The 23,360-nt window shown below is 40.1% G+C and overlaps 1 pseudogene; it reads right to left on the bottom strand.

Moving 5' to 3' along the window:
- The window catches only part of LOC137236018 (neurotrimin-like), a 104,823-nt pseudogene that overhangs the window by 41,817 nt on the left and 39,646 nt on the right, over positions 1–23,360 (bottom strand).

Here is a 23,360-nt window from a genome sequence, read left to right as displayed (position 1 = left end):
GACTGCTGCATAAGCCTTCTCGGATGCGTCACAAAATCCATGGATCTCGATGTCGGTTCCTGGAGAAGAGTTGACCCATCTAGGTATCCTGATTTTATCGATTTCATGGTATTGGTCGGTGAAGGTTTTCCATCGTTCTAGCGTACTGCTCGATACTGGGTCGTCCCAAGCGGTGCCTTCTAACCAAATACTCTGCATGAGTATTTTGGCCACAATGACCATTGGCGCAAGCCAGCCTAAAGGGTCGAAAAGTTTGGCTATAGCGGATAGGACTGCTCGTTTGGTGATGTTTTCGCCATTTTCCAGGGTTCCTGCCTTGAAATAAAAGACGTCTGAGTGAGCGTTCCATCGTATTCCCAGGGCTTTTACAGAACTAGGCTCTTCGAACGCTAAGAAATCCTCGCTGAGCAAATCCGTTTTGGGGATGTCCTTTAGAATTTCCTTACAGTTTGAAATCCACTTGCGTAATGGAAAGCCAGCTGAGTGTAAGGTTTCGTGAATCTCGTTTCTTGCTTTGATGGTTGACGCTATTGTGTGTCCTCCAGATAAAACATCATCTACGTACATACTCTCTCTTAGTATGCTAGTCGCTGTAGGGTTTGAATTTGCGACGTCGTCAGCCAGTTGTAGGAGCGTTCTTATCGCGAGATATGGAGCGCAATTCACTCCGAAGGTAACCGTCTTTAATTTGTAAAGACTAATAGGGTCATTCGGGGAAGTGCGATGCACAATACGTTGAAATTTGGTGTGATTTTCGTTCACCCAAATTTGTCAATACATCTTTTCGATGTCGCTATTGAAGACGAAACGGTATAGTCTCCATCGTAAAATAAGGATGGGTAGATCGGCTTGTAGAACTGGGCCTGGGAGGAGAATATCGTTTAGGCTATTACCGTTGGCCGTAGGCCTCGAGGCATTGAATACTACGCGTACCTTTGTGGTGGTACTTTCCGCTTTAATAACGGCGTGGTGGGGCAGGAAGTAATGATCCGAATCGTCGGATGGGATATTTCCTTTCAATTTTCTCACATGTCCGAGCGTTTCATATTCTGACAACACTCGAACATATTCCTTACCTAAATCTGGGTTTTTTATTAGCCGCCCCTCATTCCGGAAGAATTGAGAGCATGCACGCTTCAGGGATGGTCCTAAGTTAATATTGTTAGGGTAATCCTGCCGGACTGGTAGTGACACGGTGTATCTTCCATTCTCACTTCGCTGCGTTGTTTCTTTAAATAGTTGTTCGCAGTACCTTTCATCTTCATTTAATATTTTATTTTTGGGTACATTTTCTACCTCCCAGAAAGCTTTGAGTTGGTTGTCTATCGCAACCTCGTTGTAGAAAGACATAATGCTCTTCGTTGGATTCGGTGATTCGATACGGCCGGTCAGTATCCAACCGAACACTGTCTCTTGGGCTAAGAGTGTGTTTAGCACATTCTTTTTTATACCGTTCATTATAATTTGGGGATATATGTCTCCGCCAAGTATGAGGTCTACGTCTTCGTTGACGTAGAACCTCTTGTCTGCCAAAACCAAGTCTGGGAATGCCTGCATAGTCATTGCGTTGATATGGCAGGATGGAAGATTCCCAGTGAGTTTCGCTAGAACTAGTACGGGTGTATTCAGGCTGAAGCAGGGATCCACTGGTGAACGTAGTTCGATGTTGGATGCTTCTTTCACCTGAGCTGACACCGCATTTGTGATGCCTGAAGCATGGGCATGCATTTTCCTCGCTGGCAAATTGATTCTGCGTTTCAGTCTTTCAGTTATAAAGGAACATTCAGACCCAGAATCAATTAATGCCCGCGCGGAGAAGTCGGTACCATTATGGTGAATGTGTACGCGAGCAGTTCCTAATAGCACGCCTGTGCTGGAATTGGCATGGCAGGATTTGACATTCTGATTCGCAGAGGAAGGTGGTTGTCCCGATTCCTGTCTTTTCCTTGCCTGTGCCGAAGTTGACGGGGCATTATCCGCATCTTTGAAGGGATTTCGTACCGCCGGTTGCTGAAGTGTGTCCGCATGCAGGAGCGTGTGGTGACGAGAGTGGCATTTGGAACAGTTGTATGAACTGGTGCACCTCGTCACTGTGTGTCCTGGGGATAAACAATTCAGGCAGCCATTTGTGGATTTGACGAATTTAATCCTTTCTACCGGGTTTAAATCGCAAAAACGTGAACAGTTGCGTAATCTGTGCTCCGTAGATTTGCACATTTTACACATTGATTTTGTTGTTTGCTTGGTTACTTTGGTTTGAAAAGCACCAAGTCTTTTTGTAGGGTTTTCCGTCGACTGGCGCGACGTGTTTGATTTTTGCACTTTAGAAGTGGCATTCCCTGTAAAACCAGACACGGTTTCAAGTGTCTGGAAACGATTTGACAAGAATTTGTCCATATCCTCCCACTTGGATATGTCCGTCTTGTGGTCAATGCTCTGCTCCCATAGAGCCAACGTATTTTCAGGTAATTTTGTCGAACATAAATAGGTAATAATCGCATCCCAATTTGAAACATCGATCTGATGTGTTTTTAAAGATGCCAAGCAATTATTTATGTCGCGCTGTAAGGTTTTGATAGAGCTGCCGCACTCGCTATCTATCTTTTTTAGATTAAACAAAATTTGTAGTTGTGAGTTTACGAGAATCCGCTTATTCTCGTATCTCTCACATAGGTTTTTCCAGGCTGTTTCGAAGCCTTCATTTGTCAAAGGACATTTCTTGACAATGTCCTTTGCCTCACCTTGAGTTTTTTGGTTAAGGTGGAACAACTTTTCTACCGGGCTTAAGCGACTGTTATTTTTATAGATGGCCGTGAACAGGTCACGAAACGTTGGCCAAGATAGTTAGTCGCCCTTGAACACCTCAGTATCAAAAGCTGGCAGGCGGATACTGTGTTCGCGCGCGCGTTCTCCCCCAGGTTTGACTGCTCTATCTTGTTCCTCCTTCAATTTGGCTTGAAGTTCAGCCATGTTCGACATGCATCTCAGGAATACGGCATATGCCGCTTTATGCTTGATCTTGACCGCTGCAATTTTCTTAGCGTCGAGCGTGTCAGAGTCAAGCAATTCCTCGAGGGCGTTCTCGGCTTTTTCCCACTTAGCTTGCAACTCTTTTTGCTGTATTGCAAGAGTGTGTATAGTGTGCAGAGCCGCATTTATGTCATTAAAATCTGCCTCGAATTCGATTATTCGATCGGCCAATCTAATGTAGGAGTCCATGTTCATGGTTGAAAAGTGGAGAGCGAATCACCCAACCAACAACTATTAAAATTACGCAAAATTTTAGTTACTACTTTTAATTTGTTTATTTTTGTCTGACTTTGCAGATTATTTGTGCCTTAAAACAGAGCGCAGGGGGTAGCAACACCGATGTGTACTGTGTAAAGTAAAGGAGGGGCCACTCGCCACTTCAACCTTCAATTTTATTATGAAATAAGTGCGAGTTGATATAAACTCCACGAAAAGTGTGAAACCGTGAAATAAATCTTATGCAACAAGGATCAAAACTGTGTAACAAGATTAATTAGAGAAATTAGTGAAAATAATGTGATGCAAAAAGAAAATTTATATCGAATGGTGTGAAATTTTATGTGAAAGTGAGGTTATGTGCACCTCTTCCTTGTGCTGTGTCCGGAGAGCCTTACCGCTGGTGGGGGGACAGGCCAGATAGTCACAAGGAATCTTAACAACGTTAATGCAACGCGTTTGCACTTATTTTCCTGTTTGGCACTACACAGTTTTTTCACACTTTTCGCGGTTAACTACAATCACGTATGGCACTTTAGATCGATTTTTCGCACTTTTATTTATTATTTTAACCAAAAAAAATGTGGCAAGAAATATTGCACTTACTGTGAACTTTTTGGTGATTTGTATGTTCTGGTGATGATGTGGCAAGATGACTTGTGGTGTTGCTGATGGCTTAATCTGGCTGTCGCTTGCTCAGTGTTTTGCACGCTGGTATTAAATAATAGACTTTCCAAATTTTGTGGTATAGCTGTTGATGGGCAAATATTTTTCCGTATAACTTTTTATGTTAGGAATTCTGAAGTGTGTGCGGTCAGCTATGGTATCTTGTGATGTGGACTGTATATAGGTACTGTATTCCAAATTCCTGGTGAAGAAGGACCAAATGTTCGGCCGGCGTGCGTGTGCTCCTGGAGGTAGGTGGGCGCACCGGGGTCGATCTCAGTGGGAATAAGCGGGTTGGAGTAAAATAAGAGAATACGAGATTTCTCGTTATAATAGATATGATTTATTGGGTAAATGTGAAAATAGCAAAGGTTAAAATATTACCTGAATAAACGCAAACAATTACGGCAGAGATCGCTGGCGGCAGATGTGAACAGGTTGGCTGTTAGAATCCAAGAGGCCGGTTGTATAGCAAGCTACAACCGTTGACCCGCAAAATCCTCCGTTTTGGAGGGGAAGGGCACCCACACATCAACCCCGACATGCATATGCATGAGTGCTGACAAAAAACACACATACACGTACATGTACATGCATGCACATGCATGTGGCGGTGATGGTGTGGGTGGTTACAAATTAATTCGAGTATCGAGTATCGATTCGCAGGTTGCATTGGGGGGATCGCAGACAGATTCGGAAAAAGTTAGGCATCCTGCCTAAACAGCTGTCGCTATGCTAGTAAGAACTGTTTATCCTCTTCTATTGTCATAATAATTAAAGCTTCAGAATGCGCGATATCAAACAGATCTTCTAAGTTACGATGCCAGGATTGTTCCTTTTGTTGTAACTTCTTCGAACGTTTTTTTTTTTTTCTTTATTTTTTTTTAGATTACGCCATTCATTGAAGAGTTTTTCTATTTTATTGATCACATGCTTTTTCAATCTTGTTGGTATACTGGCCTTTTCCCATAACTTTATGACTTCACATGCGGCAAGATTCGCAGAATCCCGAACATTTTTTTTTCTTCATTTTTGTAACAAAAGAATAAATGTAACACTTCGCCAAAAGAAGGCAACTTTGACTGATTGAGATTTGGTATTGATTGTCCGAGAAGCCAAATATTGGTTTTGTTTCTAGTTGATAGACTAGCTTTTTTACTTGTAGACGCCATGATAACTTATAACAGGCAACCCGTACACTTTAAAATACAGAAAAGTTACAAATAAATGCAAAGATTCAAGGCCAACTCGTATTACTATTTAAAAAAAATTTTAGCTTACGGCCATGCAGCACCTACTGGATTCTCAATTTGAAAAATGTTTCAACAGCTGACTTCACTTATAAAACACAAACCAATGTATAGAAAGGTGTGTGCAAAGCCAACTCGGGTTACAATTAAAAAAAAAAAATGTAGTTCACGGCCATGCAACGCCACCTAGTTTTTGAATTTAAAAACTTATTTTCACTTATAAACAAATCAAAGCAAGCTACTATTAAGAAGTTCAGATTCGATGTTTTCAATAATAACATGAGTTCTTACTTTTTGATTTCAATATCAACTGAATATATACATTAGGGTGATTCAAATTAAAAAAAATGTGTTTTTTCGGTCTTACCCCCTGAAACTTTAGGCCTTGGAAAATATTAGCCTTGGAAAAATTTAGTGCTCTAACTTAACCCTAAGGGATGGCAATTTTTTTGAATCACTCTAATACATATACTAATAAAAGCATGCCATTAGATAATATTACGGATTCAAAAGTCGTTTTGCAAAACTTTGATGCATGGTAGCGACCTCTAAAATGCTTCTAAAACTAAAATAAAAAAATACGTATTAATTTTTTTTCTGAGGAGAATCATATGACAGGGTGCCCCGACCATTTTTTTAAAGTTCAAAAATAAGGACCACCCTTATGTGTAAGCTCAAAATTTTTCATACTCACAATGCACTTGTAATTTCATTCGTTTGCTGACTGACGGCGGCACACCATTAGAGGCGATGCACATGTAGGCGCCCATTTCGCTGCGTGTTACTTTGGTCAATGTAAGCATTTCGCCCTCAACTGATAGAGCTGCAAAATGCAAGAGAAGAAAAAGCAAAGAATTTTACATTCTTTATAATATCTAAAACGTGTATGTATATGTATGAATATGTCAATTTCTTCTCTAAATGCCTATAGTCTTTTGGTGGGCACCATTACGCGCAATAATCTCGCGTCCATCCTCTCGTCGCCATGTTATTTTTGGCTTCGGATGTGCTCGCGCTCTGCATACCAACTTTGCCGAGCCTCCTTCGGGCACCATCATATCGCCAGATATTTCCTCATTGATATGATATTGGTATCACTACTTCCAATGTTTCTGTCTGTGGAAATGAATATATAATATCGAATGCTAATTAGTACTAAAGGGAGAATTGAGCTTTTTATAGCTGAGACCTTTTCAGCTTTACACTTTTAGGCGAGTCATTCTTTCGCTACCATAACACACATCAAGTAGAAGGTTAGGTTAGGTCATATCAATCGCATATTTCTCACGCAGTAGAGACTTATTCTTTACCTTTTGGCACCGATGGGTGTTGATGGCAAGGTAAGATGTCAAGGACATTGTCTATACTCATGGAGGGAAGCTATAAAGTAATAAGCATAGCTCATCACCAATAAATGTTATTAATAACGATCGCTTGTTGAAAGCTCAGCGGTTTGATCGCTAAAAAGCTTGATGCGTGCTCAAATATTTAAGAAATCCTCAATTTTTATCCCTTAGTTTTGAAAGACGTTGGAATAAGACAATTGCAGAGTGATTTATTCTTCAGGGTTAGGTAGGACTCGATCACTGAATGAGTAGAACTTATGCGCTAAAAATAAATACACATGGAGACGTAAACCATAGGTATAGGGAGAGCAACAGTTTCCCCAAAATGGTGGCCCCAAATGGTGGCAAGGGAACATGAGAGAAAGCCAGACTTAAAAGTAAACGGCTCGTACCTATGAATTCCTCTACGGCCGTCGTCAGCCATAAATGCATCAGTTATATAACAGCGGCCACCGTGGTGTGATGGTAGCGTGCTCCGCCTATCACACCGTATGCCCTGGGTTCAACTCCCGGGCAATGCAACATCAAAATTTTAGAAATAAGATTTTTCAATTAGAAGAAAATTTTTCTAAGCGGGGTCGCCCTTCGGCAGTGTCTGGCAAGCGCTCCGATTATATTTCTGCCATGAAAATGAAAAGCTCTCAGTGAAAACTCATCTGCCTTGCAGATGCCGTTCGGAGTCGGCATAAAACATGTAGGTCCCGTCCGGCCAATTTGTAGGGAAGAATCAAGAGGAGCACGACGCAAATTGGAAGAGAAGCTCGGCCTTAGATCTCTTCGGAGGTTATCGCGCCTTACATTTATTTATTTTTATATAACAGATGAAGTGGAGTACGGAGAGGTAGATTCGGAGCGACTATTTATCGACATATGTTGAGAAACAGCTATCTAGAGTTAGGCAGTAACAGCAGAAGCTGAAGACAGACTAACCGGAGCGGTAGCAACTTGCTTTCGAATTTGATTCACGTTCGGACTTAGAGTTAGGAGGAAACGGACGTTAATTTCTTGACGTGTTATTTCCTTAAAACGTTCTAAGGCCCATCTCCCGAGTACGCTTATTTACTAAAATGCTATTATTTTACGACTTACTAAAATCCAGGACTAAATTTTTTAGCGGTGTTCCCGTTTCCTTCTTCCCCTCTCTCTCTTATTTTTATATCCATGTCGAGATATCTGTTCTTTGATCGCATTGAGGCACTATTTTAACTCCACTCCTGCTGAGTTGAAGACGTGTGTCAATAGCACAAAGTGAGAGCAATGGTTATCTCTCGGCCAAGATCCACACCGATAATGTTCATCAATATAGATACATACATACACATACACATACAACAACAAAATTGTTATAGACACATACATGTAAATAATATATTGGTCGATATGTCTGGAGCCCTGGTTGATTTGATGGAATTCCAACCCACTATTTCCTCTGAGGGGCTTTAAGTAAAAATATTCCAAGAAAGATCACTGTTTATCTCAGAGAATAGCTGAATATCATATTGTTACGAATATTTGCAAAACTAAGGGGTGCTGCCAACTCTAAGCCGATGCTAAACAGTGATATCATGCACAACCATATATCAATCATCATGTATCTACTACATAAACGAAACAATAATTGCGTCTACACATATGTACCATGTACGTATACGAGCAGCGGAGAGTCGATGCACAAACACATGCATATATCTGTGATACTCCTATAAGTATGCACTGATAAACACTATAAAATTGTGCAATTGTAGTTACAGCTGAGAAGTTTGAGAGCTGCTGGACTAGTAGATTCTGGAAGCGCCTAGAAGATGCGAAGGTTGAAATCAAAGAGTATAAAAGACGGCAATTGTAGAGGCGCTGGAATTCAGTTTGATTTGTGTTGTCAAGCAGTTTCGACTAAGACGCTATCTAGCGAGCAAGAGCAGTATTATTTTGAATAGTAGAGTTTCATTTGTGCTATCAATCAGTTTGGTTATTAAGCAAGCTATTCGTTGCACAGTTTGAGTGTTATTGTGAAGTACTTTAATAAAGGCCATTTTGCATTATTACATATTGGAGTTATTTATTCAACAGTTTAGTGATTCGAACTTAGCAGAGGGTTGCAAATAAAAGGATTGCAAGTAAATTCGTTACAATATTTCCTTATATGAAGGCAATAAACTTGTATACTTCCATGAGGTTTGTTTTGCCGCACTTAGTCAAACTCGCTATGAAGAGTATCCGTGGAGTCTTCAAACACCGAATATTCCCGTGCTGTAAAGAAGGTTGGGCTATTGGGGTGCTAAAAAGAACGAACCTTCTATAGCGGATTTAGTTAGTGAAAAGGTGTGCATTCCAAAATGAGAGCCGTCTGAAAGCCCAGATACTCTGGTTGCAATGCAAGCTCTGTTGCTAGACGCCACCGTTTTCAATGTTGTGCCTGCTAGGAAGATGACTGAATAGAAGATTTCTACCCACTAAAGTATGCCGCGTTTAGCATAAAACCATGTGTAATCTTTTCAGACGTGAAGGAACTTTTCGCCCTACCTATAAGATAACTTGTATTTGGTACATTTTTCGACAGACTACACCGACTACAGCAACTTTTTTCCTTAACTAAAAAGCTTTTCAATATATAATGCAATACTATTAAAGTGATCAGAACTGGTACAATATCTGATTGAATTATTATTTAAACATGAGTACAAGCTTATATTTATATATGGTTACTCTGTATTCATCGAAACCTCTTCCTCAATTGCCAGGCTGCTGCGCATGGATTATATTATAAATATTTTGATTGGCAACAGTACATGATTTCATTGCTAGCGTAAAGAGGGAGGTGGTGTAGGAGTCTGCATACTCATCAACTCATCCTACAGTGATATATGTGTATATATTTACATATACTGGCAAATATTATATACACTTGCACTCTCTACTGCCTCAATAATATTGGCCATGTCACATGCACAACTTAACCAAAATATGAAAAAAAAGAAAACAAGTAAATAAAAGTTGAAGTGCGCTCATATGTCAGCACTTTCCTGTTTTAACGGGAATCAAAGTGGTATGATAAATTTACTGTCTGTCTCTTGTGCCGGGTGCTTACCAAAAGCAGACTGGGTGCAAGCGACCTGAGGGCCAGCAACGAACTGTCATCATACTTTTCATTGTGACACTTGTATGTATTACTGCGAAATACTCGCACATGGAATTACAATCATAGTGGAATTCAAGGTGGAGTTGCCTTGCAATCGGATGCCATTGTCCTCCCCTATCAGACCAAGGTAAGAAATTGTATTTGAAACGCCCGATTACAAGCTAATTGGTACCAAGAACTCCGCTTAGAAGTGTTGAGGGAAGGCAACACATGGAGCCGATAATTTAGCCATTGATCAGGCAATTAGATCCATGTCTGACACCGTGGGATTGAGTCTTCCACTGACAGGTACTTACGTTAAGCACCTATCAAAATTGTAAAACATCTACCAAATTGAAAAACACTACAATTGAAAAAACACTACACTTCTTTATTTCCGGATCAGCATATTATACAGCAGACCATACTTCTTCCATTACTTTAGGACCATCGATATACAGGTGTAGCGCCTCGTCTCCCATTTGAGCGCCCTTGCACCAAATGTCCACCTTTGGTGTAGCTCTATGAGACTCATGAAAGCACAGGTACGAAATTAGGTAGCATCTTCGTCCAGTAATTGATGGCGCTGTCTCGAGGCACTTAGCCTCGTCTATAAGTGGAATGTGCAGAATGGCATACAGGGCAGCCATCGAGGTTGTTTTCAGGGCTCCCGTAATGCTAAGCATTGAAAGCCTGCATACCCCTTCGAAGTTTTTGAGGTAGGATCTTTTTTGTTTGAATGTCTACCAAACAAGGACGCCATAGTACAGGATAAGCTTTACAATCTCTGTAAATACCCAATAAGAGAGAACACGATAAAGTGCCATCGAGGTCTTCTGCAATCTCTCTTCCACGTAGATCTTCCACGACAACTTACTCTCTAGAAAGTTTCCTAGATATTTTGTGCAAGGTTTCTACCCTTAGCTTAGGCCTGGTCCAATTATGGACCTTGTTCCTCTTAGTAAAAGAGGCCATATGCGTCTTCTCCGCTTTGGCGGGCAACCCGACATTAGATACCCAGGTATGTATACCACGCAGCGCCTAATCCATCAAAGAGTGTATTGTTGGAAGGCGCCTTCAACTTATGACATTTTCAACGTCATCAGCGTACGCCGTAAGTTTGATGGCTCCCTTCTCGAACCTCCAGGATAGCCTGCTGATGACTAGCGTCCACGGCAGAGGGGAAAATCCGTTCTGTGGCATGACCCTATCCATTGATGTTAATTAATTTAACATGCAGCCGATCCGTCTGCTTATGACAGGATTTCCCTCAATAAAGTTAAGACCTTCCATGATCGCCCGTTTATAGACTATTGCCGTCATCCGGTGGCAAAATCCTGAGCCAGATAAATAATTTTGCATGTAAATGCAACAACAATGATTTGAGCCAGATAAATCCAGATAGAAGTCTGGTTCAATTTGTGAGCCAGATAATTTGTTAATTACTTTTTTTCAGGTTGGCAACGCGGCCTTTAATAAACCTACTTTTTCAAAAATAGTTGTCGCTGCTTAGCCTTTCGCCGTATGAGTTAAATGAAAAACAGCGGCGACATCTGCCTATCACATTTCACGTGTGCGAAAATTTCCCGACATCTGCTTTTCAAGTCTCTCAATAATCCAGAGCATTCCCGTGGGAAATGAGCGTGAGCCGGAGCTGCAAAACTCACTGGAAGACAGAATTTGTTGCAGGCTTCGGCAATGTCTAAGAAGGCTCCTAAGGCTCCTTGTATTACTCCTTATATTCCAGGCCTTGCTCTATTTTTATAACCACCCTGTGCTATGCTTTTTCTAGCGAATTGCCTTTGTTGTACTCATGGTGTATTTTAGAGAACGGTTTTTAATCCATTTTGGACTTTATGTATACATCTATCAGCCTCTCAAAGGTTTTGAGCAGACTCAACAATAGAATGTACATACAAGAAAAATGTATCCATAGAATTGTATTTTTTCTACTTTTAAGGATTTTTGTCAAAATTTGCTTTCCGAAAATTCGTTGCTACTACTATTTTTCTTGGTTTATGCATATTTTTTCCGCTTCCTATGCCTCTCAATTTTATGCAATTGTAAAATGGTTGAAAGTGCATATGAAATACGTATGTGACAACATCCCTTAATATATACATACATATGCACCTACATACAAATGGACAAACTACATAAAATGTTTTTCGTCTTTTCGTTTTGTGTTTACAAAATAATTTGATATCTATTATGATATTTATTTGCTGACCGCTTCATGGATTTTTTTATTAATGTTAGTTTTTTAATAAGCTGATGCGGTCTGATGTGCGCTAGTGCAAGAAAAAAAGATACGCTTCTTCTCCACTTAACTCCCTACGTTTCGCCAATCTCCTTGGCATCTTCAAGGGCAGGATCTTTATTTTATAAGACACAAACAAAGATAATACATAAGAGACAATATCCTAAAATACATGACAAGTGTCACTTACATTGAAAAGTTGGAAAATATATATAATATAACAAGTAAGGAAGGTTAAGTTCGGGTGTAACCAAACATTACATACTCAGTTGAGAGCTATGGTGACAACATAAGGGAAAATAACCATGTAGGAAAATGAACCGAGGGAAACCCTGGAATTTGTTTGTATGACATGTGTATCAAATGAAAGGCATTAAAGAGTATTTTATGAGGGAGTGGGCCATAGTTCTATAGGTGGACGCCATTAAGGGATATAGCCATAAAGGTGGATCAGGGTTGACTCTAGAATGCGTTTGTACGATATGGGTATCAAATGAAAGGTGTTAATGAGTATTTTAAAAGGGAGTAATCCTTAGTTCCATAGGTGGACGCCGTTTCGAGATATCGCCATAAAGGTGGACCAGGGGTGACCCTAGAATTTGTTTGTACAATATGGGTACCAAAAGAAAGGTGTTAATGAGTATTTTAAAAGGGAGTGGGCCTAGTTCCGTAGGTGGACGCCGTTTCGAGATATCGCCATAAAGGTGGACCAGGGGTGACCCTAGAATTTGTTTGTACAATATGGGTATCAAAAGAAAGGTGTTAATGAGTATTTTAAAAGGGAGTAATCCTTAGTTCCATAGGTGGACGCCGTTTCGAGATATCGCCATAAAGGTGGACCAGGGGTGACTCTAGAATGCGTTTGTACGATATGGGTATCAAATTAAAGGTATTAATGAGGGTTTTAAAAGCGAGTGGTGGTTGTTGTATAGGTGGTCGCCTTTTCGAGATATCGCCATAAAGGTGGACCAGGGGTGACTCTAGAATGTGTTTGTACAATATGGGCATCAAATTAAAGGTATTAATGAGGGTTTTAAAAGCGAGTGGTGGTTTTGTATAGGTGGGCGCCTTTTCGAGATATCGCCATAAAGGTGGACCAGGGGTGACTCTAGAATGCGTTTGTACGATATGGGTATCAAATGAAAGGTGTTAATGATTATTTTAAAAGGGAGTAATCCTTAGTTCCATAGGTGGACGCCGTTTCGAGATATCGCCATAAAGGTGGACCAGGGGTGACCCTAGAATTTGTTTGTACAATATGGGTATCAAAAGAAAGGTGTTAATGAGTATTTTAAAAGGGAGTGGGCCTTAGTTCTATAGGTGTATGCCGTTTCGAAATATCGCCATAAAAGTGGACCAGGGGTGACTCTAGAATGTGTTTGTACGATATGGGTATCAAATTAAATGTATTAATGAGGGTTTTAAAAGCGAGTGGTGGTTTTGTATAGGTGGTCGCCTTTTCGAGATATCGCCATAAAGGTGGACCAGGGGTGACTCTAGAATGCGTTTGTACGATATGGGTATCAAATGAAAGGTGTTAATGAGTATTTTAAAAGGGAGTAATCCTTAGTTCCATAGGTGGACGCCGTTTCGAGATATCGCCATAAAGGTGGACCAGGGGTGACCCTAGAATTTGTTTGTACAATATGGGTATCAAAAGAAAGGTGTTAATGAGTATTTTAAAAGGGAGTGGGCCTTAGTTCTATAGGTGGATGCCGTTTCGAGATATCGCCATAAAGGTGGACCAGGGGTAACTCTAGAATGTGTTTGTACGATATGGGTATCAAATGAAAGGTGTTAATGAGTATTTTAAAAGGGAGTAATCCTTAGTTCCATAGGTGGAGCCGTTTCGAGATATCGCCATAAAGGTGGACCAGGGGTGACCCTAGAATTTGTTTGTACAATATGGGTATCAAAAGAAAGGTGTTAATGAGTATTTTAAAAGGGAGTAATCCTTAGTTCCATAGGTGGACGCCGTTTCGAGATATCGCCATAAAGGTGGACCAGGGGTGACCCTAGAATTTGTTTGTACAATATGGGTATCAAAAGAAAGGTGTTAATGAGTATTTTAAAAGGGAGTAATCCTTAGTTCCATATGTGGACGCCGTTTGGAGATATCGCCATAAAGGTGGACCAGGGGTGACCCTAGAATATGTTTGTACAATATGGGCATCAAACGAAAGATGTTAACGAGTATTTGAAAAGGGAGTGGGCCTTAGTTCTATAGGTGGACGCCGTTTCGAAATATCGCCACAAAGGTGGACCAGGGGTGACTCTAGAATGTGTTTGTACGATATGGGTATCAAATTAAAGGTATTAATGAGGGTTTTAAAAGCGAGTGGTGGTTTTGTATAGGTGGTCGCCTTTTCGAGATATCGCCATAAAGGTGGACCAGGGGTGACTCTAGAATGCGTTTGTACGATATGGGTATCAAATGAAAGGTGTTAATGAGGGTTTTAAAAGCGAGTGGTGGTTTTGTATAGGTGGTCGCCTTTTCGAGATATCGCCATAAAGGTGGACCAGGGGTGACTCTAGAATGTGTTTGTACGATATGGGTATCAAATTAAAGGTATTAATGAGGGTTTTAAAAGCGAGTGGTGGTTTTGTATAGGTGGTCGCCTTTTCGAGATATCGCCATAAAGGTGGACCAGGGGTGACTCTAGAATGTGTTTGTACGATATGGGTATCAAATTAAAGGTATTAATGAGTGTTTTAAAAGCGAGTGGTGGTTTTGTATATGTGGTCGCCTTTTCGAGATATCGCCATAAAGGTGGACCAGGGGTGACCCTAGAATTTGTTTGTACAATATGGGTACCAAAAGAAAGGTGTTAATGAGTATTTTGAAAGGGAGTGGGCCTTAGTTCCGTAGGTGGACGCCGTTTCGAGATATCGCCATAAAGGTGGACCAGGGGTGACCCTAGAATTTGTTTGTACAATATGGGTATCAAAAGAAAGGTGTTAATGAGTATTTTAAAAGGGAGTAATCCTTAGTTCCATAGGTGGACGCCGTTTCGAGATATCGCCATAAAGGTGGACCAGGGGTGACTCTAGAATGCGTTTGTACGATATGGGTATCAAATTAAAGGTATTAATGAGGGTTTTAAAAGCGAGTGGTGGTTGTTGTATAGGTGGTCGCCTTTTCGAGATATCGCCATAAAGGTGGACCAGGGGTGACTCTAGAATGTGTTTGTACAATATGGGCATCAAATTAAAGGTATTAATGAGGGTTTTAAAAGCGAGTGGTGGTTTTGTATAGGTGGTCGCCTTTTCGAGATATCGCCATAAAGGTGGACCAGGGGTGACTCTAGAATGCGTTTGTACGATATGGGTATCAAATGAAAGGTGTTAATGATTATTTTAAAAGGGAGTAATCCTTAGTTCCATAGGTGGACGCCGTTTCGAGATATCGCCATAAAGGTGGACCAGGGGTGACCCTAGGATTTGTTTGTACAATATGGGTATCAAAAGAAAGGTGTTAATGAGTATTTTAAAAGGGAGTGGGCCTTAGTTCTATAGGTGTATGCCGTTTCGAAATATCGCCATAAAAGTGGACCAGGGGTGACTCTAGAATGTGTTTGTACGATATGGGTATCAAATTAAATGTATTAATGAGGGTTTTAAAAGCGAGTGGTGGTTTTGTATAGGTGGTCGCCTTTTCGAGATATCGCCATAAAGGTGGACCAGGGGTGACTCTAGAATGCGTTTGTACGATATGGGTATCAAATGAAAGGTGTTAATGAGTATTTTAAAAGGGAGTAATCCTTAGTTCCATAGGTGGACGCCGTTTCGAGATATCGCCATAAAGGTGGACCAGGGGTGACTCTAGAATGTGTTTGTACAATATGGGCATCAAATTAAAGGTATTAATGAGGGTTTTAAAAGCGAGTGGTGGTTTTGTATAGGTGGTCGCCTTTTCGAGATATCGCCGTAAAGGTGGACCAGGGGTGACTCTAGAATGCGTTTGTACGATATGGGTATCAAATGAAAGGTGTTAATGAGTATTTTAAAAGGGAGTAATCCTTAGTTCCATAGGTGGACGCCGTTTCGAGATATCGCCATAAAAGTGGACCAGGGTTGACTCTAGAATGTGTTTGTACGATATGGGTATCAAATTAAATGTATTAATGAGGGTTTTAAAAGCGAGTGGTGGTTTTGTATAGGTGGTCGCCTTTTCGAGATATCGCCATAAAGGTGGACCAGGGGTGACTCTAGAATGCGTTTGTACGATATGGGTATCAAATGAAAGGTGTTAATGAGTATTTTAAAAGGGAGTAATCCTTAGTTCCATAGGTGGACGCCGTTTCGAGATATCGCCATAAAAGTGGACCAGGGGTGACTCTAGAATGTGTTTGTACGATATGGGTATCAAATTAAATGTATTAATGAGGGTTTTAAAAGCGAGTGGTGGTTTTGTATAGGTGGTCGCCTTTTCGAGATATCGCCATAAAGGTGGACCAGGGGTGACTCTAGAATGCGTTTGTACGATATGGGTATCAAATGAAAGGTGTTAATGAGTATTTTAAAAGGGAGTAATCCTTAGTTCCATAGGTGGACGCCGTTTCGAGATATCGCCATAAAGGTGGACCAGGGGTGACCCTAGAATTTGTTTGTACAATATGGGTATCAAAAGAAAGGTGTTAATGAGTATTTTAAAAGGGAGTAATCCTTAGTTCCATATGTGGACGCCGTTTGGAGATATCGCCATAAAGGTGGACCAGGGGTGACCCTAGAATATGTTTGTACAATATGGGCATCAAACGAAAGATGTTAACGAGTATTTGAAAAAGGAGTGGGCCTTAGTTCTATAGGTGGACGCCGTTTCGAAATATCGCCACAAAGGTGGACCAGGGGTGACTCTAGAATGTGTTTGTACGATATGGGTATCAAATTAAAGGTATTAATGAGGGTTTTAAAAGCGAGTGGTGGTTTTGTATAGGTGGTCGCCTTTTCGAGATATCGCCATAAAGGTGGACCAGGGGTGACTCTAGAATGCGTTTGTACGATATGGGTATCAAATGAAAGGTGTTAATGAGGGTTTTAAAAGCGAGCGGTGGTTTTGTATAAGTGGTCGCCTTTTCGAGATATCGCCATAAAGGTGGACCAGGGGTGACTCTAGAATGTGTTTGTACGATATGGGTATCAAATTAAAGGTATTAATAAGGGTTTTAAAAGCGAGTGGTGGTTTTGTATAGGTGGTCGCCTTTTCGAGATATCGCCATAAAGGTGGACCAGGGGTGACTCTAGAATGTGTTTGTACGATATGGGTATCAAATTAAAGGTATTAATGAGGGTTTTAAAAGCGAGTGGTGGTTTTGTATAGGTGGTCGCCTTTTCGAGATATCGCCATAAAGGTGGACCAGGGGTGACTCTAGAATGCGTTTGTACGATATGGGTATCAAATGAAAGGTGTTAATGAGGGTTTTAAAAGCGAGCGGTGGTTTTGTATAAGTGGTCGCCTTTTCGAGATATCGCCATAAAGGTGGACCAGGGGTGACTCTAGAATGTGTTTGTACGATATGGGTATCAAATTAAAGGTATTAATAAGGGTTTTAAAAGCGAGTGGTGGTTTTGTATAGGTGGTCGCCTTTTCGAGATATCGCCATAAAGGTGGACCAGGGGTGACCCTAGAATTTGTTTGTACAATATGGGTACCAAAAGAAAGGTGTTAATGAGTATTTTAAAAGGGAGTGGGCCTTAGTTCCGTAGGTGGACGCCGTTTCGAGATATCGCCATAAAGGTGGACCAGGGGTGACCCTAGAATTTGTTTGTACAATATGGGTATCAAAAGAAAGGTGTTAATGAGTATTTTAAAAGGGAGTAATCCTTAGTTCCATAGGTGGACGCCGTTTCGAGATATCGCCATAAAGGTGGACCAGGGGTGACTCTAGAATGCGTTTGTACGATATGGGTATCAAATTAAAGGTATTAATGAGGGTTTTAAAAGCGAGTGGTGGTTGTTGTATAGGTGGTCGCCTTTTCGAGATATCGCCATAAAGGTGGACCAGGGGTGACTCTAGAATGTGTTTGTACAATATGGGCATCAAATTAAAAGTATTAATGAGGGTTTTAAAAGCGAGTGGTGGTTTTGTATAGGTGGTCGCCTTTTCGAGATATCGCCATAAAGGTGGACCAGGGGTGACTCTAGAATGCGTTTGTACGATATGGGTATCAAATGAAAGGTGTTAATGATTATTTTAAAAGGGAGTAATCATTAGTTCCATAGGTGGACGCCGTTTCGAGATATCGCCATAAAGGTGGACCAGGGGTGACCCTAGAATTTGTTTGTACAATATGGGTATCAAAAGAAAGGTGTTAATGAGTATTTTAAAAGGGAGTGGGCCTTAGTTCTATAGGTGTATGCCGTTTCGAAATATCGCCATAAAAGTGGACCAGGGGTGACTCTAGAATGTGTTTGTACGATATGGGTATCAAATTAAATGTATTAATGAGGGTTTTAAAAGCGAGTGGTGGTTTTGTATAGGTGGTCGCCTTTTCGAGATATCGCCATAAAGGTGGACCAGGGGTGACTCTAGAATGCGTTTGTACGATATGGGTATCAAATGAAAGGCGTTAATGAGTATTTTAAAAGGGAGTAATCCTTAGTTCCATAGGTGGACGCCGTTTCGAGATATCGCCATAAAGGTGGACCAGGGGTGACCCTAGAATTTGTTTGTACAATATGGGTATCAAAAGAAAGGTGTTAATGAGTATTTTAAAAGGGAGTGGGCCTTAGTTCTATAGGTGGATGCCGTTTCGAAATATCGCCATAAAAGTGGACCAGGGGTGACTCTAGAATGTGTTTGTACGATATGGGTATCAAATTAAAGGTATTAATGAGGGTTTTAAAAGCGAGTGGTGGTTTTGTATAGGTGGTCGCCTTTTCGAGATATCGCCATAAAGGTGGACCAGGGGTGACTCTAGAATGCGTTTGTACGATATGGGTATCAAATGAAAGGTGTTAATGAGTATTTTAAAAGGGAGTAATCCTTAGTTCCATAGGTGGACGCCGTTTCGAGATATCGCCATAAAGGTGGACCAGGGGTGACCCTAGAATTTGTTTGTACAATATGGGTATCAAAAGAAAGGTGTTAATGAGTATTTTAAAAGGGAGTGGGCCTTAGTTCTATAGGTGATTGCCGTTTCGAGATATCGCCATAAAGGTGGACCAGGGGTGACTCTAGAATGTGTTTGTACAATATGGGCATCAAATTAAAGGTATTAATGAGGGTTTTAAAAGCGAGTGGTGGTTTTGTATAGGTGGTCGCCTTTTCGAGATATCGCCGTAAAGGTGGACCAGTGGTGACTCTAGAATGCGTTTGTACGATATGGGTATCAAATGAAAGGTGTTAATGAGTATTTTAAAAGGGAGTAATCCTTAGTTCCATAGGTGGACGCCGTTTCGAGATATCGCCATAAAGGTGGACCAGGGGTGACCCTAGAATTTGTTTGTACAATATGGGTATCAAAAGAAAGGTGTTAATGAGTATTTTAAAAGGGAGTAATCCTTAGTTCCATATGTGGACGCCGTTTGGAGATATCGCCATAAAGGTGGACCAGGGGTGACCCTAGAATATGTTTGTACAATATGGGCATCAAACGAAAGATGTTAACGAGTATTTGAAAAGGGAGTGGGCCTTAGTTCTATAGGTGGACGCCGTTTCGAAATATCGCCACAAAGGTGGACCAGGGGTGACTCTAGAATGTGTTTGTACGATATGGGTATCAAATTAAAGGTATTAATGAGGGTTTTAAAAGGGAGTGGTGGTTGTTGTATAGGTGGTCGCATTTTCGAGATATCGCCATAAAGGTGGACCAGGGGTGACCCTAGAATTTGTTTGTACAATATGGGTATCAAAAGAAAGGTGTTAATGAGTATTTTAAAAGGGAGTAATCCTTAGTTCCATAGGTGGACGCCGTTTTGAGATATCGCCATAAAGGTGGGCCAGGGGTGACTCTAGAATTCGTTTGTGCAATATGGGTATCAAACGAAAGGAGTTAATGAGTATATTAAAAGGGAGTGGGCCTTAGTTCTATAGGTGGACGCCTTTTCGAGGTATCGCAATAAAGGTGGACCAGGGGTGACTCTAGACTTTGTTTGTGCGATATGGGTATGAAATGAAAGGTGTTAATGAGTATTTTTAATAGGGAGTGGGCCTTCGTTCTATAGGTGTTCGCCTTTTCGAGATATCGCCATAAAGGGGGACCAGGGGTGACTTTAGAATATGTTTGTACGATATGGGTATCAAATGAAAGGTGTTAATGAGTATTTTAAAAGGGCGTGGGGCTCAGTTGTATAGGTGGACGCCTTTTCGAGATATCGCCATAAAGGTGGACCAGGGGTGACTCTAGAATGAGTTTGTACGATATGGGTATCAAATTAAAGGCATTAATGAGAGTTTTAAAAGGGAGTGGTGGTAGTTGTATATGTGAAGGCGTTTTCCAGATATCGAACAAAATGTGGACCAGGGTGACCCAGAACATTATCTGTTGGATACCGCTAATTTATTTATATATGTAATACCTGCCAAGATTTTAAGGGTTTTTTTATTTCGCCCTGCGGAACTTTTTCATTTTCTTCTACATAATATGGTAGGTGTCACAACCATTTTATAAAGTTTTTTCTAAAGTTATATTTCGCGTCAATAAAACAATCCAATTACCTTACCATGTTTCATCCCTTTTTTCGTATTTGGTATAGAATTATCGCATTTTTTCATTTATCGTAATTTTCGATATCGAAAAAGTGGGCGTGGTCATAGTCGGATTTCGTTCATTTTTCATACCAAGATAAAGTGAGTTCAAGTAAGCACGTAACTAAGTTCATTAAAGATATGTCGATTTTTGCTCAAGTTATCGTGTTAACGGCCATGCGGAAGGACAGACGGACGACTGTGTATAAAAAATGGGCGTGGCATCAACCGATTCCTCCCATTTTCACAGAAAACAGTTAACGTCACAAAATCTATGCACGTACCAAATTTCAAAAGGATTGGTTAATCCTATCCTAGACAAATTAAATGAAAAAGGGCGGAGCCACTCCCATTTTGAAATTTTCTTTTATTTTTGTATTTTGTTGCACCACATCATTACTGGAGTTGAATGTTGACATAATTTACTTATATACTGTAAAGATGTTAAATTTTTTGTTAAAATTTTACTTAAAAAAATTTTTTTTTTTAAAGTGGGCGTGGTCCTTCTGCGATTTTGCTAATTTTTATTAAGCCTACTTATAGTAATAGGGGTAACGTTCCTGCCAAATTTCATCATGATATCTTCAACGACTGCCAAATTACAGCTTGCAAAAGTTTTAAATTACCTTCTTTTAAAAGTGGGCGGTGCCACGCCCATTGTCCCAAATTTTACTAATTTTCTATTCTGCGTCATAAGTTCAACTCATCTACCAATTTTCGTCGCTTTATCTGCCTTTTGTAATGAATTATCGCACTTTTTCGGTTTTTCGAAATTTTCGATATCGAAAAAGTGGGCGTGGTTATTGTCCGATATCGTTCATTTTAAATAGCGATCTGAGATGAGTGCTCAGGAACCTACGTACCAAATTTCATCAAGATACCTCAAAATTTACTCAACTTATCGTGTTAACGGACGGACGGACGGACGGACATGGCTCAATCAAATTTTTTTTCGATCCTGATTATTTTGATATATGGAAGTCTATATCTATCTCGATTCCCTTATATATGTACAACCAACCGTTATCCAATCAAACTTAATATACTCTGTGAGCTCTGCTCAACTGAGTATAAAAACACTAAACAATAACAACAAATTTTTTTAAATTTGAGTCACATAATATAATTTATCTGTGCCATAAATGTCAGGTACATTTGTCAGACTGATTTGTTATCATAAACATAACAAATATTCTGCCCCGATTTCGTCGCTATCTTCCTTTTTGTTTATAGTTTTTTCTCCGTTTTTCAAAATATGTAGGCTCTCCAGTGTATATCTTGTTCTCTCTCTTTTCTCTGTTTCTAAAATTCTGGCGTTTTGTATATCAGCTGTATGCGCATGTGTCAGTATATGTTGCGCAAGATCTGTACCGCTTTTGTTTCTTCTTATATCCGATTCGTGTTCTTGTAATCGCACTCCTAGTGGTCTTTTTGCCGTTCCAATGTATATTTTGTTGCAGTCGTTGTTCTCTCCTCCGTTGCATTTAATTTCGTATGTGACATTGTTTCTATGTTGTGATTCTATTTTGCTTTTGGTTTTGGTGTATACAGTTGAGAGTGTGCAATTTGATTTGTACGCCAGAGATATGTCTTGGTTGTGTTCTTTTAAGTTTTTGTTTAGCTCTTCTGAGAATTTTGGAATGTATGTGATGCTGTGGTATCGTTTTGTCTCATTTGTTGTTTGTGAAAGGGTTAATTGTTTGGACTTATTATTAATTTCTTTGGGTTTTTGTTCAATGAGGGTATTTACTAAATGACGCGGGTAGTTGTTATTTATAAGCACTTTGCAAATTTTTTCCTTGTTAGATTCCGTAAATTGTTCATGGCTAAGAGTTAAAACTTTATTTATCATATTTTTAGCTGTATTGATTTTGTATTTTTTTGGCTGGGCTGAGAAAAAATTGATTATTCTGCCTGACTCTATAGGTTTCGAGTACCAGTTGAGAAAAATTGCATTGTTGTTTCTGTGTATAAGGACATTTAAAAACGGGATCTTTTGGTTTTATTCTTTTTCCATAGTAAACTGTAATTTGTTATGATACTGGTTGAGAGTGTTCAGAATAACCTCAACGTCGCTTTGTTTTACAATAGCAAAAATGTCGTCTACATATTTTACTATAAACTTTGTATTAAAGAAACTTCACTTTAATTGTAAAATGGTGGCATCGAGTAAGTCGTCCATGATTACGTACGATATTGTCGGAGATAGGGCGTTGCCCATGGGCATTCCAAAGCTTTGCGTATAAATTTTGTTATCGTACATGAAATAGTTATTGTCCTTCAGACAGAAGTTCAGTATTTCCAGAAACTTATTTCTCGGTATGTTTGTTTGGATCTGATGAAACTTACTCATTATGATTTTGATAGCAAGATATGCGGGTATGTTAGTGAATAATGACACCACATCGAAGGATACCAATAAGTCGTCTTCGCATATTTCAACCTTCTCCAACCTATCTTTGAGTCTAAAAGAGTTTTTTATATTGTACTCGTCCGAAATTAAGTCGCTCAGCAATTTTCCAACGAACTTGGACAAACCATAGCAGGGAACATTGACCGAGGATGCCATTGGACGTAGAGGTAGATCCGGCTTATGAGTTTTCGGTAAGCCGTAAGTGACACTTATACATGTTTTTTATGATATTGTCTCTTATGTATTATCTTTGTTTGTGTCTTATAAAATAAAGATCCTGCCCCTGAGGATGCCAAGAAGATTGGCGAAACGTAGGGAGTTAAGTGGAGAAAAAGTGTATCTTTTTTTCTTGCACTAGCGCACATCAGACCGCA

Source organism: Eurosta solidaginis, unplaced genomic scaffold, assembly GCF_040869045.1.
Source record: "Eurosta solidaginis isolate ZX-2024a unplaced genomic scaffold, ASM4086904v1 ctg00001227.1, whole genome shotgun sequence".
NCBI classification, from domain to species: Eukaryota; Metazoa; Arthropoda; class Insecta; order Diptera; family Tephritidae; genus Eurosta; species Eurosta solidaginis.
The sequence above is the reverse complement of the archived record's forward strand: the minus strand, read 5'-3'. Positions and strand labels throughout refer to the sequence as shown.